Source organism: Anticarsia gemmatalis, chromosome 25, assembly GCF_050436995.1.
Source record: "Anticarsia gemmatalis isolate Benzon Research Colony breed Stoneville strain chromosome 25, ilAntGemm2 primary, whole genome shotgun sequence".
NCBI lineage: Eukaryota > Metazoa > Arthropoda > Insecta > Lepidoptera > Erebidae > Anticarsia > Anticarsia gemmatalis.
Window position 1 is genome coordinate 8,785,239 of NC_134769.1, and position 17,900 is coordinate 8,803,138.

General features: G+C 34.4%; 2 protein-coding genes across 4 annotated transcripts in view; one reads left to right on the forward strand and one right to left on the reverse strand.

The window, feature by feature from the left end:
• The window catches only part of LOC142984033 (ATP-binding cassette sub-family D member 1-like), a 72,671-nt gene extending 63,373 nt beyond the window's left edge, over positions 1-9,298 (reverse strand). Inside the window, exon 1 of one of the 2 annotated variants that reach the window (XR_012960128.1) lies at positions 9,041-9,298. The gene's annotated coding sequence lies outside the window, so the exon portion shown is untranslated. The remainder of the gene's footprint in view (positions 1-9,040) is intronic. The other variant, XM_076131340.1, reaches the window with a different exon arrangement.
• Positions 9,299-10,195: 897 nt separating this feature from the next.
• Gbeta13F (guanine nucleotide-binding protein subunit beta-1) overlaps positions 10,196-17,900 on the forward strand; it is a 42,383-nt gene continuing 34,678 nt past the window's right edge. Inside the window, exon 1 of one of the 2 annotated variants that reach the window (XM_076131141.1) lies at positions 10,196-10,446. The gene's annotated coding sequence lies outside the window, so the exon portion shown is untranslated. Of the gene's footprint in view, positions 10,447-10,615; positions 10,778-17,900 lie in introns of those variants that run through there. The other variant, XM_076131142.1, reaches the window with a different exon arrangement.

The window sequence follows — 17,900 nt, forward strand, 5'->3', positions numbered from 1 at the left end:
TGTATTGCACACACGGTTCTCCATTAGATCGTATGGTTTAGGGGTAGCAGGGGCGACTAAGACTATCGACTACCGAGTAGCTATTGAGATATGTCGTACGACAGACTTATCAACGCGTCATCCGAAGAAACTATATTTTTTTTCAAGTAAAATTCAATGAATTAAACGGTCAGACATTTATTAAATACACACATGCATAATATCATGCCTATTTCCCAGAGGGGTAGAAAGAACGCTACTTGGAACAATCCTTACAAACTGGCCTTGCCTCATTCACAATGGTCAGACATCACAGCTAAGTGCAGGTCGTATCAATTGGCGTACTGAGGGGCAGGCTTAAGCTCAACATTGGGTAGAAGCTCTATATAGTTAGACAGAAATTTTAATGATCAAACTAATGATACGACATTCCCAGTATATGAAATCTCGCTACTGATGTGGGAGTCTGTGTTTCGTGCCTCCATTACGGCCAACTTGGGAAGCTCAACAACTAATGATCCTAAACTAAAATTTTGTGGCCATTAAGTACTTTTACCGGTGATGGTGCACTTTCTATGCATTACCAGTTAGAAGAGCCTCATTCGTTAAGTATACTTCAAATCGTGAGTAGCGGATGTTGGTCATTCAGAGCTAATCTTTAGGCTTTCGTCACACTGACGAGACGGAAATAAGACTGACAATTACTTGTCATAGAACATGGGATAAAAATCTTTAGCAGTCTTTAGCAATGTACATCCATACTAATATTATAAATGCGAAAGTAACTCTGTCTGTCTGTCTGTCTGTCTGTCTGTCTGTCTGTCTGTCTGTCTGTCTGTCTGTCTGTCTGTCTGTCTGTCTGTCTGTCTGTCTGTCTGTCTGTCTGTCTGTCTGTCTGTCTGTCTGTCTGTCTGCTACTCAATCACGCCTAAACTACTGAACCAATTTACATGAAATTTGGTATGGAGATATTTTGATACCCGAGAAAGGACATAGGCTACTTTTTACCCCGGAAAATGACGCATTTCCTGGGAAAATTCAGGTGGCGAATTAAGTCGCGAATAATCAATATTATAATGACATTAAAATAACAAAATTCCGTTGTCATGGCAACTGTTTTAATGGCGGATATGCCTTAGCGCGACTTCGTTATATTAGGAGATATTTAAATATTTTTCGTGAAAAAAGGCATATTTTATATCATCACGCTACGACCAATAGGAGCAGAGTAACAGTAAAAAGTGTTATAAAAACGTGGAAAATTCTGACCCATTCTCTCTTATGTGACGCAAACGAAGTTGCGCGGGTCAGCTAGTAGAGTATATAAACTACATTTAAGCTTGTTTCAGAGATAATAAAAAGTGGGTGTTTCGTTTGGATGTGTTATCTTTTAGTCATCATTGAAATAATATATCATCTGCCATGTCATCTCTTCTTTTTAGCTGCATAGCAATTAATTTTGTCGTAATAAATGAGAGATTCTAATCTGACCTTGGCTAGTAGTGGAATCAAGGCCAAACCCTTACCTTATTGGAGGACCTTTGTCAATCAGTGGGACAGTTAACGGGTATTTTTTTTAACGAGAGTTTCTCATTTATCAGTTTTCTCATTCACAATCAGTATAAAACCACATTACTCAAGTCACGTGTAATATCAGAAAGATCTCTCAAACAAAAAAATACTACCAACAAAATCACTGTAAATCTCATCACAACAAAAATCTGTGGCCATCTTGCACTCCCTGTCATTTACATTAATGATGATGACAGAACAATCAGGCGGTTGAGGCTCATCTAGGCTCTCGTGACTGCGCAGAACCGCCCCGGAACACGGCACGAGGGGCACCACGCATCGTGGAGTATGCAGGACAGGTTAGAAAAGTTTCAAGGTAGTATATGCACATTTGGCGAATTTAGTTTTTGTTCTTGTTAGGGAATTTTGTTTGCATGCTGTTTGGATAATCTTAATTACAAACGGGTCTTAAATTTAGGATATAGTTTAGGTATCGTAACTCTAAAATTCACATCCCGTTAAGCCATTTATCATTAAATGTACAAATATTATAGCGACAGTTTAAAAACTTTAATTTAGCATATGCACTTACGCATTTAACTTGTGATATGAATGAGGTTATAATCGTTACTCAATAAAACTCGTATCAATTGATCTCTTTTAATGAACTCACCGCTGACCAGATAAGATAGCTTCAAAATTTTCAGAGTTTCACTGCAATTGAAATCGTATTTTCTGTAATTAAAAGGCATGCCGAGATAAAAGATCAAAGCTTCGTTTATTCAGTTGATTAATCAGCAACTCAAAAGAAGCATTGGAAATGAAACCACGAATTAGCTCCCATTGAATCTCAAAGAGATTATCAAATAAAGCAATATTGGTTCATTTCGTTACAAAACGGGAGTTATTTTCTACCTCCATTGAAACTAAAATACCTCACAGTTTTAGCTCAAAGGCTTTATTTAACCGCAGCTTCATAGTCGCTCTGTTATAAAACGGTTAGGGGGTAGTTGGGGGGCGAAGGGGAGGGGGCGGTTCTATTTGTGAACGGAAATGACACGGTGTGCGGTAACTACGTGCAGTTGCTTGATAGAGAAATGTATGGAATATGAGGTTCAAATTGCGTCTTTGAATGGTTTCTGATGTAGTTTCAGTTATGCTGTTACTGGTTCCTTTTGAAGTTCATAAACGGTCCTTTAGCTCTGTATAAATCAGTACAAAAAATTACCTATTTGTAAGAAATTTTGATACTGCTTTCTGCCGGTAGTATAACAGTCCCATAATTTTATTTTCTAATAAATGTTTGATACAAGAAAAAATAAAAGTGGACATTTTTTATTTTAAAATGGACTTGTATTTTAGCAAAAGATGAATCATATTTTTGTACTTAACTTTTTTAACTTAACACGAGACCAATATTACATTTATGTAAGAAAACAAATCTACTGTGGAACTTAGGTACTTAGTACAGGAGTTTTGGTCATAAATTAAACTCAAATTCAAAATCAATCCTATTATTTCCAAACCGTTGGTCGCACGCAACATTAAACAAACGACAAAACAATACAAATTGTATTAAATCACCGCAGTTTTAATGCAAATTACATTATTTATACATTCAGTCGAGCACGCGACTTGTACATATGATAATTTACTCAGTATACCTACCATAATATTGGTTACTGACTTCAAAATAGGACAGGTATTTTATAACCGTTTTGAATTAAATTACTGTCATGATGCTGATATTCGACGCATTAGTATCTAATCAAGATTAACCAAATCATCATCAGCCTTTCCATTCTGACAACTTCGTTGGACACGGCTTCCAGTCTCACACATGGTGACTGGGTGATCCTAGCTTATTGGACTTATGATGATCAATATCAGAGCACCGTTACGAGGTAGTAGACAAATGGCCTGAGGAAGCCATGATGATGGGAGACCAATCGCAAAGTGGGTGTTCTTTTTCAGAAAGTATTAAGCTAAATAAAAAAAATACTACTAATGAGGGATCGTCATTAAAGGGGCATATTTTTAAATAGAGTACCTGATACATTCATTATTTCACATTTACCTACAAAAAATTTATCACGCCTTTCCGTAGTGTTAAACAAAGACTAAAGAACGGCACTTGGTACCATCCCTAGAAACTTTCCTAACTTAGTAACTGATATTAAAAAATGATAAATAATTGTCGAGTCAAAAGGCAAATTAACCTGAAGCCATCTGTCAAACATTTTTATGCTCCGATTCAAAACGCTAATTATTTTAAGAAATGATACACTACAAATTCGTCATACTGACTAACTATCGTCTAAAAATATCAACAAATAACAAACCTTAACTAATTGGTGAGTGAGAAATAGGATGTTTCATCATAAAAGTACAAAAATAGAATCATGAATTGCAACAGTCAACAGTCAACGTAATGAAACAAAGGTTACATTGCAAAACGTTTCATGATCTGTTGCAAATATTCCTTTTACAGAACCTAAGTTATAGAAAATATGGGTTAGTTTGTTTAATTATGATAAAACTTAGGGACATATTACTAGCCAATTTAGAGGGCTCTAAAACAAAGGATCTGAGCTAATCTCCATTTTCCGATTCTCGAATTGGAAGTCTAAACCAGCATATTGGATTCGCTGCTCATTATGATGAATATTGTGTTTTTCACTGTCTCCGAAAATAAAGTTCTCTGGAGGAAAGGACATGTAAAACCAATGACAATGTACTAAAAAACTGGTTAATATCAGTAAACAAACGACGGTCTTTAGCTTTACGAGACTATTCCATAAAAAAACCATTTTTCAATTTTCGCGAGTGCTTTTATCGAACTAAAACTTACTAAAACCTTTAAGAAACCGAGAGAAACCTATCTTCCATTTAAACAATTGCAGACTCTCTTGGCCTCTTAAATAATATAACTATACACTCCTATAATGATATAACAAACCAACTCGAAAGACGTCATTGCCTCAATCAAAAAGGAAAACAAATAAACAGTTTATAAATTGGATTTTCACAACATATTTACTTCCCTGATTTACCAAAGGAAATGACGTCACAAGCCCTGATTGATACGAGTAGTGTCTTAAGACGTCCTTGATTGTAATATACTATTATCCTACTTATTAAGGCGTTTGGAGAACCCCAGATGTTATTTTATAGGACAACTATCAATTTTATTTGTATTTCCCTTGGCGTAAGAAAAGGGAACAAATAAGAGAATGGAAGAACTGTCTGTTTTATTAATGCGGAAAGGTATTGAGAAAATCTTAACCTAGTAATGAGGAAGAAAGAATCAATTAAAATCAGCTTGAGATCCGTGTAACTTGACTGAAACATTCAGCAAACCAAGGTCATGAATTCATGATCACGTAAACACCTTCATGCGCCTTAGAGCCTGTCCAGATGAAGCGTTTTACGCGCGAGTCCACTCGCGCTTAGATACTCGCGCGTTCTTGAGGTACTAGAGCTACATATATCCCGTCCAGAAGACTTTGCGCGTGTCATCACTCGCGCGTAAAACGCGTGCAATAACCGCGACTCTCGACTCGCGCGTACGACGCGCGAGTCGAGATACTCGGGCGCCATTGCTGCGTCCAGTATTACGCGCGAGTGCGTGGCGTATGGACGTATTTAGTTGCGATGATGGAGCGTGACAACTTCAATACCGAACTGTTTATTGATGGAATTGAAAAAATAGTAGCCTTATGGGATATAGACTCAACAGAATATTCCAAAAGAACAACAAAACGTAAGTCCCTCCCAGAGTAGAACGCGCGTAAAACGCGGTATCTGGACGCAGTGTAAAATTGATACGCGCGAGTCCACTCGCGCGTAAAACGCTTCATCTGGACAGGCTCTTACTTATATTACCAAGCGAAAGTAACTCTGTCTTTATATATCTTCTTCATGACTGAACCACTGAACGAACTTGGATAACATTTTGTTAAAAGTCAGTTTGAGACTTGAGAAAGGACGTAAGAGTCATTTTTAATCCGCAAATACTACAGGTTGCGGGCTAGAGCTACAATGAAATAACAAAGAACTCATTAAGGAAAGATATCAAATAAAAGCTTGAGGATGGTCAAGATTTTTTTAAAGTTTCTCATTGAGTATCTTGGTTCCAGCCCGAAACGAACCTCAATTTATTTCTAGACCTACGGCCAACAATAATTTTAATTTACGTACAATAACCACAACAGCTGATATCTTCTGTTTGTCTCCAACATACAAACAAACCTAAATGACTAACATAACGTTGACAATTCAAAATGACTCATATACCTACACAATTAAGTTCAATTTAGTGAAATGTGTACGTTGATGGACCGCACAAAGAAACAAAGAGATTCGACACTATCTTATCAAAACAGTTGCAATTTTAATACTTATTTTTGATTGTATTGTAATACTTAGTAGATAATGCAGCAGAAGAAAAACTATACTTCACTACGAAAAAAAACATTCCACATGAAAACATGATGTTCAGAAAAATCTCAAATTCTTGAAGGCAAGAGCAACAAAACAAAAGCCTAGGCTACTCTTAAGAAAAAACAATTCTGTTTTGGATACAGCTTATCTTAGACATAAAAAAATAGGTGACCCTTGGCTTTCAAAGTATTAAAGCGTAGGTTACGCCAAAACATATCAGAGTTTCGAAGGGCAATAATATATTATGTTTCTTCTACTGTGACTGGTCAGAGGACTAATAAAGCGATGTTTGGAGTGCTAGAACATTGAAATAATCAGGGGATATTCTCATGTGTTGTTTCATTATGAATAGTTGTTATTGATTGGTTTAAGCAGCATCCCTTTCCTCCTAAATCTCCTAAGCAGTACTTGATATCAATAGCAAATTTACATGAAAGAGATTCACTAAATAATGCGTAAATTAATGCAGCTGAATCGCCTGAATTTATCCACAATAATTTATGTTAAAATCTTCAATGTTCGTGGTATCAATTCATCAAAATATATGAACCGTAAAATATTTGCGAAACGTGTTCGTTGTTTACGAAACGAACGGCCGACCGAGGTGTAGTGAGTCATGCATTTTGGCTACTGCGCACACGCAGGTAATGCTGATACCTTTATACCACTCGGCGGGTTGTTTGATCTCTCGCTGACTTTAGTGGATGAGTTGATTTAAGACCTCTTTAGTGTCATGATATATTGATTTATTGGGCTTCTGGAGACGATAGAATTTAGTTGCTAGAAATAATTGAGTGAACTTTTGCTAGTAACAAAGCTATTTATAGAGACACTATCAAACATCAAATCAATTGTACGATGATAACGGTGTTACGATTTTTGTTACTCTGTAAGATGACAACTTGAATTAATTTGAGAAACAAATAATGTTTTGGTGTAGATAAAAAAAATAAAATGTAACTAATTTAAAATTTTAAGACTGAATAAGTTTACATAATAAACTCGACGCATTGATTAATTTAAGATTAAAAAATATTACTTCTAAGAAAAAAAGTGTGCAAAGGTCATCATAGATGACCTTACAAAAAAAGTTATATTAGCCTATATACATATTATTACACATTAATAAATGTACAACTTCTAGAATTAATAAAATATCAAGCTAATTTCGACACATTGAGCTGACTAGCAAGGTCAATATTAGACTTAATTAGGTAATTAAAAAACTCTGTACCACAATAAAACTAGATAAAAGATTAGAACCTGTTTAAAAAGCAGCATCCAAGTAAATAAGATTCACCTAGTCAATAACTTTAAAGTAAATAATTTAAGTACAATAGATATTTTTAATTCTGGAGTCATAAGTATACTGGTATCATGGTATTTGGGAATTGAAGCTAAACTAATACTAGAAATAGAAATAAGATTTTTTTGTTAGATTTACGGACAGACAAGACCTTTGGAACCGTAGTCCCTCTTGTATGATATAGATTTATCATTATTGTCTGGTACAGTCATTAAATCATAGTGATACAGACACAGATAAAATGCTTAGTCTTCTAAGCCAAGACTATTTTTTTTGGAAAATGTTTGTAAAGATCACGCCATGTGTTGTGTTCCTTGGTATCTGTCTATCCCTATGGGAAAATAGGTGTGATATTATGAACGTTATATAAAAATATATACATATGTTAAAAGTTAAATAATATGCAATTAAAGTGTACGACTGTATACATGGAAGAATAGCAACTTAAAATCAAAAACAAAAGATAATTTTATGCACATACATAATGCTTGCAAATTAAACTTTTTAAAATATTGTTTTATTATTTCCTGGCTGGATTATTTCCTTAAAAGCGCTATTAAAGTTAGCAATTAAAGCTCTGTCATTTTAAGTAAAATGATAACTATCATCATTTGCATGAGATTCCATTATTATAAGAATATTTATTTATCTTATAATATTCTTCATCATTTGGTAGTATAGGTATGTTTAAAAGGAATATTTTGGTAGCATGCATGCTAAATGGGAATAGGTTCAGCCTCTATGATATGCCACTAACATTGTTAACGGACTCCTCTCCTACCCTACCTCTACTTACACTTTTCAGTATAACAGGGATGATATTACATAAGTATGTAGACATAATAAAAGTTAGGTATCTAGCTTTGTGTAGAAAATTGTTAAAATTTATCTTTTTAAGAATTTTAATGGGAATATTAGGGAAACAAATATATTTCGTGGCTAATTTAATATGCATATTTATTGTTATCACATATAATGTTAAAGGCAAGATGAAGAAATCAATCAATGATTATTTTTCTGTTTGTCCTTAAAATTATAGAACTGAGTGAATTGAGTTATCAATATTCTACAGTTTGAATTTTAAAATACTGATCACTGATTTTCTCCATCAAAATACTATAGTATGTGTATAGAATCCTACGTTGCTTTCACATTAAGTAGATAAGAAATTGCATTGTTAGAAGTAAAATACCTATATAAATTCTTACTATTGTCTAACTTCCATTAACTGTAGTCCTTTGTACTATACATTATTGTAATTTTGTAATTATTTTATCACTTGAGTGAGCAGTATTTATTTATCCACAATAACACTGAATACTGATAGTGATATAGCAAACTTACAGAACTAATATTTTAAAACAAAAAATAAGAAGTATCTTTGTAAATAAATATGATATAATTTTTTTAACAATATACCTACCTAGTAAAATATGTTAAAATTTAAAACTCATGCATAACAGTAACTGAAAGTTACAGCGAAAATAAGTTACATTCAGATATTTCGAGACTCAACATTACACTGAAATGAAATAATAAAAACGAGTTACCGGTCCGGGTTTCCGAGAAACATTACATAATTTTATTGTAAAAAGTTAATAAAATTACATTCAATCAAAACTTTTTTGAAAGGGAAAGGCAAAAACGACTTCCGAACAGTTACCCAATAAGATTCTTACAAGAATATTTTATAATACGCATAGTAACATATATTAGCAGTGCAGTCACTCGATATATGACACAGTTACAAGGTTTGTGAGCAAAAGATCAGCGCTCAAATAGCCAATTTAAATTACTTACCGATATAATGATCGGGAATATTTCAAACACAAACTTTATTAAGCGCACTTCAACTAAATCCTATTTCAAGGATTTAGCGAATAAATATGATTTAATTTTATAAAGTTACCACGGACACGACACACACGCACTATTTAATGCGTCTATTATTTATTATTTTGCAATAATAAACAACGCAGCTGATCACACAAAGGCATTTACTGATAAATGACAAGAATACACAAAGGATACGCAGTGATTGGCAAACAACGCAAGCGCTCAAGTTGACGAATCAGGAAATAGCAAGAGATAGTTGCGCCAATCGCGCTTCGATTATTTTGACATCTTGTAGGTTGCCAGCACTAAAAATATTATTATGTGTAGCCAACTAGAAATATCGATAAGGGAAATAGTGAAATCTTTGACTTTTTACGGAAAATTAAATATATTTTATAAATAACGTGATAGAGTAATATTTATTGATATAATGTATTTATTGATAATAATAATAACCTGAACATTGAAATTATTAACCTCATTTGAAGAAAATTTCCCTATCGAAATGGACCATCATTTCTAATTGAAAACTTTAACCATTTTTATTTTAATGTAAAGGAACTATAAAGGTAACAAATACTAAAACAGTCTCAAATTTGTTGAATCAAAAACTATGTAGTTAGCAATAATGTTGCCACGATGTAATAAAGTATGCATGGATAGGAACGTGTACAGGCGATCGAATCGAAGACTTTGGAAGAAATAAGAAAGGTATTTTAATTTTATTACTGTGATTTTTAGTAGCGGTTTTATAAATGAAGAAGGTTGATAAAATTTTATGTTTAGTTGAAAATAATATTTTAGACTTATAAGTTTTCTCTGAGACCTCTCATTGAGTTTAATTTTGACCCGTTTCTATAGTATTGCAATTTTAGTTCAAATAACCCGCACTTAGGCTCTCACGCCCAGTTTGACGTCACGTTTCGACGGGGTTCTCATCATTGAACCGTACCGCACCCAATTCTGTACAAGTCAAAAGATAGCAAGTGCTGTCGTATAAATTTTTATCCTTTCTGCTTTTGAAATAAAGCTTAGTTTCAGTTGGCTGAGTTTTCATTTGATATTTCCACCAGCAGATGGCGCTACTAGATTAAACTACACTAGCGCAGAGTACACCAATCACGTTTCAGGAACTTTGACGCAATTTGCAAATGGCCGTGAATTGTGAAAAGGATCGAGCTTGAAAGGTATAAGAAAAGCTAATGGTGAATTGTTCCGTGATAAAAACTTGTGAATAATTCTTAATTCTGTGTGGTGCTGTTTAAACGATACAAAATGTGCCAAAAAGTGAGAATCCAGTCTTAATGGTGGTATAGGAAGCGCCCAAAAACCGCTGGAGCGACGATCGAAGGGACATTGCTGACAGAAGGGTAAAATCCTACTATCATTTTTGCCTAATCGTTCATTTTTACGTTGCTTTAGTATTGTGTTCGCGTTGTGTAGATGTATTATCGTCCTTTCGTTCATATTGTAGCCTTAAATGTAATACCAAAACCGTGATTCCTTTTGGGTGTATACGCTCAGCTTCGCCGCCGGTGCAAAACGTTGCGTGTAACGCGCATTAGTGGTAATATGTGAGTGTTATTGGGCTGACTGTGTCACGTACGCCACCTGCGGAGCGCTAGGACTTCGTTAAGGACCACCGGATGAAAGGATATTGAACATTTATCGGGAAAGTGGGGGGTGTGTACATAGTTATAGGTATGTATGAGCCCATGTAGCCACAGCCCTGTTGCTAGACGAAACGACATCGATTCGTTTCTGCTGTCCGCTTTTCACCGTCTATTAGCGCCAATTTGCCAAAATGTAGTTATTTGATGCGTAATCCGCGCATATTTTTGTTGTAAAACGGGTTTTTACTACAGATTGCTCAGAGATAAGATGGTCACCGCACACGGCTCTAATTTGTGTGTCAATTATTGATAGTCTATCGTCTTTCGCGTATGATCCGAGGATTACACGGTAATACAGGCAACGTTAGTAATAGATATAACGATAAAATAGATTACTAAAAAAGATGAATCTGTGTTAAAAATGTCCTTTTAGTGGGACATATTGAAGTGTCCTGTAGCTATCTGAGTATGCTGTAAGTGATTAGAACAGTGTAATTAATGTGAACATTTGTTGTGAATAATCAATGGTTAGGTACCACACCCTGTCAGCACTGTTGCTTGTGACCTAAATGCTAGACAGTATTATCAAAAAATGTAGTCATAAGTACAGAGCAGACACACCTTATTGCAAAACCTGTTTGGAAATAGTGCAACCATGAACAGTAGCTAAAACCCTATGTAGCTAGTTTTAGTTTGTGCCTTGTAGTCTATGATTAATTTATTATTCTTGGTATTACTGTTTTACCATTCATTTCATCATAATAGTGTATGACTTGTAATTTTGTTTCTTCTTCCTGTTACCATCCATTCAAAGGAAGAACAACTATGACCACTGCCTAGAAATATACTGCAATAAAAAAGCTAAATCCACTTACCATAGATAATATTATGTTAGAGGTTATACATGATAAAATTACATCTAGACATGAAATATTTTATGAGTTGAATGTATGAAAATACTTTATAAATTTGGTTGCATGACATATCAATATGAATATTTATTATGTCAATAACTTAGAGCTGAATCATCTATTCATGATACAATTGCAAGATGTATTTACACATAAGTTTTACCTACACAGGTACCTTTATTATACCTAGTGCATACTGTACTGGGATAAGAAATTAGGATGTTAAAAGGACGTTTTAAATTTTCTACTGGTCACCCTAATTTATATATCATCCTTGCTATGTCTCTCTATGGAACTCAATGTCTTACTGATTTCACTAATTGAGCATCTCCTTGAATTGCTAAGAGTAAACTGTCTACTACAAGCAGTTGTTTTTAAGAGAAATTATAACCATCAAGGTAAAATATAAAAAATTGCTCATTAAAATTTACTTCTAACAGCACAGATCTTGTTCATAATAATTGCACTCATATTACTTCAGTTTTGATGTTGTGACTGCATGTGTATTACAAGCTTATTGTTAAATTAGGATTAGGTAGTATACTTACAATAGTTTCAAAAGATTTTGTCCGGTTTTCCCTATGAGTCATACAGTAAGTGCATCAATGAAAGTGTGACTTCAGCACGAGTTAATACTCTTTTCAGCTTTTACTTTGTCAAATTGTCATATTATGTTTTGTACAGCTTAGTAATTAGGTAGTCCTATTACCCTATAATCATCCATGACCAAACTAAAATGTGTCTTTGTCTGTTGGAATTTTCTTAAAGAATGCAGTAAAATGGTTAGAACTACGTAGGCAAGGCTTGTATCAGTGGTCTGAATTGACATTTATACTTTAAAGCTTTAAAATTATCATTCAAATCAATTACTATCACTTGTAATTCTCAACATACAGTTTGTGAATTTAATACCAGTTTTTAAGGTGGAGCCACAGAAACCAGGGGGTTGAACCTCCGGTTTCTGAGATACATTTATCGGTAGGTTATCTATTCAATAGCATTTAAACTCATATGAAATCAGGCATCAGAAGAGCATGCTTTGTAGTGTCATAATGACAAAATGCACACCATACTCTTTGTTATACATATTATTATATTATGTCAATCAGTTTGTACTTTCAAGTATCTGTGTGTCATTGAACAGTGTTAATGATTCACTAGCTTGCCTTAATATTAATTATGTTCCAATATCCTCATATTAATCATTGCATGGTTACCAAATTAACAGCTTTAGTTTAAGTCTGTCTTTTCAAACCTAGGTTCAAAATGCAGAATAATTAAATTTTTTCATAGAACTTTCAATATTACTGCTTTTTAAAGGACTTCCATTCCTTCAAACTTACTATAATTCCTCAGTATACATTGTTTACTATGTAGGATGTCTACACATCTTAATACATAGGCTATGCTTTTAATAGTGAGATATTGCTAAAATACACCACTAATCATCTCTAAACCTTATCAGTAACCTCTTAACACTGTACTTGTCTTATCCTGCAAAAGATCTGCTTCTGCTACAATCTCATTGCAATTCCTACCTTAGCCCTAGTTACTAAGCAAGTCTACAAACTGTTATGATTAGCTAGCCCATGTATGACGGTTTGATGAAGTCATATAACGTTTTCCTCAGTTCATTGTACTTCCAGGTAAGTTTGTGTCATAGTTGTTTAGTATTTCTGTTGTAAGTTTCCAGCATTCATTGTGTTTTATGTCTGTGGATTTTACAGTTGAAAAATTTAATGATGTGCTTCCTATTTTTAACGGAAGTCAAATACGAAGGTTCTCTGTTTTATTGTGGAGAAATTATAACCTGTATGATTTGTTTTGTGTTAGGTCATGAAAAATCTTCCTATGATGATTGTGGTGATGTTTTTGTATGTGAAATCAAACAATCATAAACTTTAGGTTAAATTTTTCCATTCCAGTGGTTTCATCATTGATTTCTACTTACCACTTAACGCTTACAGTGTAAAGGTACCTTGTCATATTTGGTGGTGAATTCTATGTCAGCTAAATGTTTTTAAAGCTACAGAATCCTAACTTTAATGCTAAGTTATGGGCTCATTTTTAAGTAGTGTTGGTTAAATCAGGTGGTAGTCGAGTAACGGTTGTACACAAAGCAACAGATCATATATGTGTTCCACCTTACATAATTGTCTCTTGTCATTGTTGTGGGAGTGGAAATGATGTTAGTTATAACAGGTGTTCTTTGTTATGTGTTTCAGCTGGGATTTTATCAATATTTTCATTAGTCACCCACACTGGGCCTTAAAATAATCTGTGTTTATAATTTAAGCTATCTGCAGTTATGTTTCAGGATATATCTGCTTTGTGTTGCGTTTCTAATGGGCTGTTATGGTCTTAGAGTTTATGTAGCAAGATAGTTTCAATTTGACACTACAATTGGAATTTGACAATGAACAGGTATATTTCTGACCATAATACCATAAACACCACATTAAGGGTAGTCTTTCTCAGAATTTGCACTCATGTTGAGTATATTTTTCATCCTTTAATTATCCTATCATGATAATGAGTATGTTGTTGAAACTTAATGCTTGAGCACTTTAAAATTTTCCTATGTACAGGAAACAGGTGGAAATGGAATATACAAAGGTTGTTCATACATTTTGCTGCTGAAAGTAAAACAGAAACAGTTTAATTTTTTTAAAAGAGGGGATCCCCCACCTTGTAAGTGCCAAACATACATACATAATATCACGTCTTTTACTCAAAGGGAACTAAAAGTCGTTTCAAAATTTCTTCTATACAATAGTTCATGCTGCTCTCCTATAAATATCTAGTCAAGGAAAATATTGATGTCAAGTTTAATTATAATGACTATTAACCTAGTAGTCTGTAATAGAAAGGCCTGATAGTGTTGATACGGCATCAGCTGAGACTTACGGTCATATAGAAGTCAAATGATAACACTTATCACTTACATTTCCTTGTTTATAAGACAGTGGTCTGTGAAATATCACTTACTTTTTAAACTACAATTCTAGTAGTACAATTTTGAAATGGCTCAACTCACGTTACGATCTTATAAGACTTGTGCACGTTTTTTGGGAACAAGGCGTAGTTTAGCGTAAATCAGGACAATTGGGTGGTAGATGAGCCTGAAGCTGGGCGCCGTTTAAATAGTCTTATATTATAAGAGAAGCGTTGGACGATAGTATGTATCTTGAAGTCCACACGACGTAATATGGCCGCCTTGATTAGATCCGATATGCGCTTTGTGCCTACTATTCCTTAGTGAGAGAGTATAGAAGAAAATCCTAAGCTCTTTACGTCCTGTAGGAATAAGAATGAGGAGATGCACAGAACTGACACTTTCAGTACAGTGTGTATTTTACTCATTCTTCACACATGAATAAAATCAAATAACATAAGTACGTAATTACATTTATTACATAAGTCATCAGATCAGCCAAGGCACGCTTAACTGAATCCTTCAATGCAGTACAACTGGACTAACGAGTTATTTCTAAACGTTAACAAAAAACTCGTATTGGAGTTGTATATTACCTTGTATGGTTCGTGATTTTATTCTGTAACATACATGTTATGAGCTAGGATCTTAGGTACTGAGTGAAAGTACTAGGCTAATATAACTACAAAGCCGTATTTAAGAAGAGTATCGTCTTTTAAAACAATTTAGTGTTTGGTGTTAACTATGCCTAATTTCCTTAATTCCTAGATCCCCATTGAAGTTACCCAGTCCAGTATGAGAGTCCTCTGATAACTTGAGTTGTAATATCCCGGGGTCTTATCAGAAAAGCCAGAATGCTCTCAGGATACAATGCATCTCTTCACCCTTTCAAGTCATTCTAGCTGCAGTTCAGTAATGAAATAGACAACTGCACCATATGAGCAAACCCTTTATTACCTAGCTAATAGTTTTATAACTGGTTGCCTTGCAATACTATGTACTACTCACAAGACTTTAATCCAGTCTTCCAAGGACATGTAGGTTTGAACTGTCCTTTCTGTAAAACGGACACTAGTTAGCTAGCGTTTTCGAAACCGGAAAATCTCATACAAAAATCTCGTAGAATAGTCACTTTTCAAATAACTTGTATTCTAAAGTAACAATATTCGTCGCAGCTTCAAGTGATTCTATATAATATGTCGACCTTGTTTACGTAACGGCTACGTGTGAAAAGGTATGGAAAATTGACAGTGACGACTGTCAGTCGCCGTGCAGGCCTCCGTACAAATTTTAATGTCAATATTACTGAGACACATGTAAATAAGCATATAGTGCGAAAGTAAAAATGTCTTTATGGCTAAACTGATGAACCGATTTTAGGTCTGTTTATGTCCCGGAGAAGGACAATTTTTTTGGCATACGGGATAAACTAGTTTGGTATGTTGGCTAGATGTTTTTGTTATCATAGTTTGTTCTAACCTAAACATGCTTGAATCGAAAGTAAAAAGTATTGTTCTAATATTATAATTGGGGCGTGGTTTTGTTTGGACAAGTATAACATATCCGCAATAGAATCAATGTTAGCACATGTTCTAGGCAATCTGTTAGACTCCCATTTGTCAACGACTAGACTAGACATTTTATTTTTTCATGAAAAAGAGTAGGTTTTTATTTAGCAACACTGTCAAACTTCATCTACCTATATTTGTTTAGAAATGAAAGCGTAAGAAACATAATTATATAATTACTTTACGCAATTATAACGGAAAGTATCGTTTCCAAGCAGTCAAGCACACGGCACAATGCTAGTTAACACATCACGGGTAATAAACTACGAAATTATACAAACATTTTAGTTATTCAAATAAACTTTACGTTAAACTTTGTCTACAAACACGACCCTATCATAACCCTGGTGGGTGGGCAGGGTTGTGATAAAACAGCAAACCCCCGGGGATACATAACTTTGAGTTTTACATGCTTACTTGAATTAAAAAGTTTGTGTTCAGTGGTGAGTCAGACTTATTAATTGCGAGAGTCAGGGTTCAATTACCGGTGAAGCACTAATAGGTTTTATGGATAAATTTGGCAGGTGCGTGGGGTAATGTACTCAATACATAGCAATACGTCATATTCCCATTGCACAAGATCTAAGAATAAACTTTGCTATGACCGTTAATTTACTTGAAGTACTGCGAAGTTGATAGAAACAAATCAGGAATAACATAAAGCGTGATCCTCGAATCACGACAAATGGTAATTCCTGCGGGTGTTTCATCCAGGGTGTCTCTTTTTCTTTTGTTTTAGCCAAGCCCATGCATAGTTTACTTGAGATATAGCGGTCTTAAAATATCAGTGGTATATTATCCTGATATGATGCTGTTTACCACTTAGATCTTTTACCGACGAAGCAATCTAAACTATAAAGATCGTTTCAACCACGATATTCTTTAAATATCAGCTCGTAACAATAGAAGCATCATCTCGCAAGGATTCAAGGCAGGTGCACACCATTGTTGTAGGTATGGCACACATGAATGGCTCCATTGTTCCCTGTATGGGACAGGTGGACTTCTGTGGTGCATGGTGTCGCCATCGTAGTGCCTTCTTATTGTCCTGCTTTATAAGCTTTCACTTTTGTAAAACTGCTTCAATTTTTCTAAATTACAGGAAATCTCTCCCATAAATCTGTTAATCGTGAATAAGTATATAAGTGGCCAGTCATTTATAACTAACTATGTTTTTCTTAGCTGTATTTTTTCTCTTGCATTGTTTTACAAAACTCTTAAGCTAACGTCTTTTGAGGTGCTAATGATGATGACTTGGCCAGTCTTAGCTCTCTCCAGGGTTAAGGACCAGTGACTAGTTTTACTATACGCGGTATCTACTTCTTGAAGAGTGCGTTTGTTAGCTGAATAGAACAAGAAAAACTGTTATTTGTCAAAATTTGAACTAAATATTTATGTCAACGGTCGTTCAAAAGTAACTGACCTCTGACGTTATCAGTATGACTAATAATTAAAACAAGCAGTATCAGTACACCTAGAAGGTTGACCGTTGATATTTTGACGAAAATATAGCGACAAGTAGCTATTTGTCTTATTACACAGTCCATCTTTTCCATTGTTTCAAAGTAGGGATCGGTGTGGCTGTTTTAAAAGACAGTAGGTAAATACTGAATTCTCATTCCCAATATTCTGTAATTAGAAAGAGATAGGCGTTCTGCTATTCGTTGCTTAGTAACCACACCTGAATAGATACATTACCTAGATGTTCTTAATAAACCTTGGTATAATAATAAACTCATTTTTTTTTCTATATTCCGACCCCTAACTGTGGATCACTTTTCAAGAATGAAAAGTCAG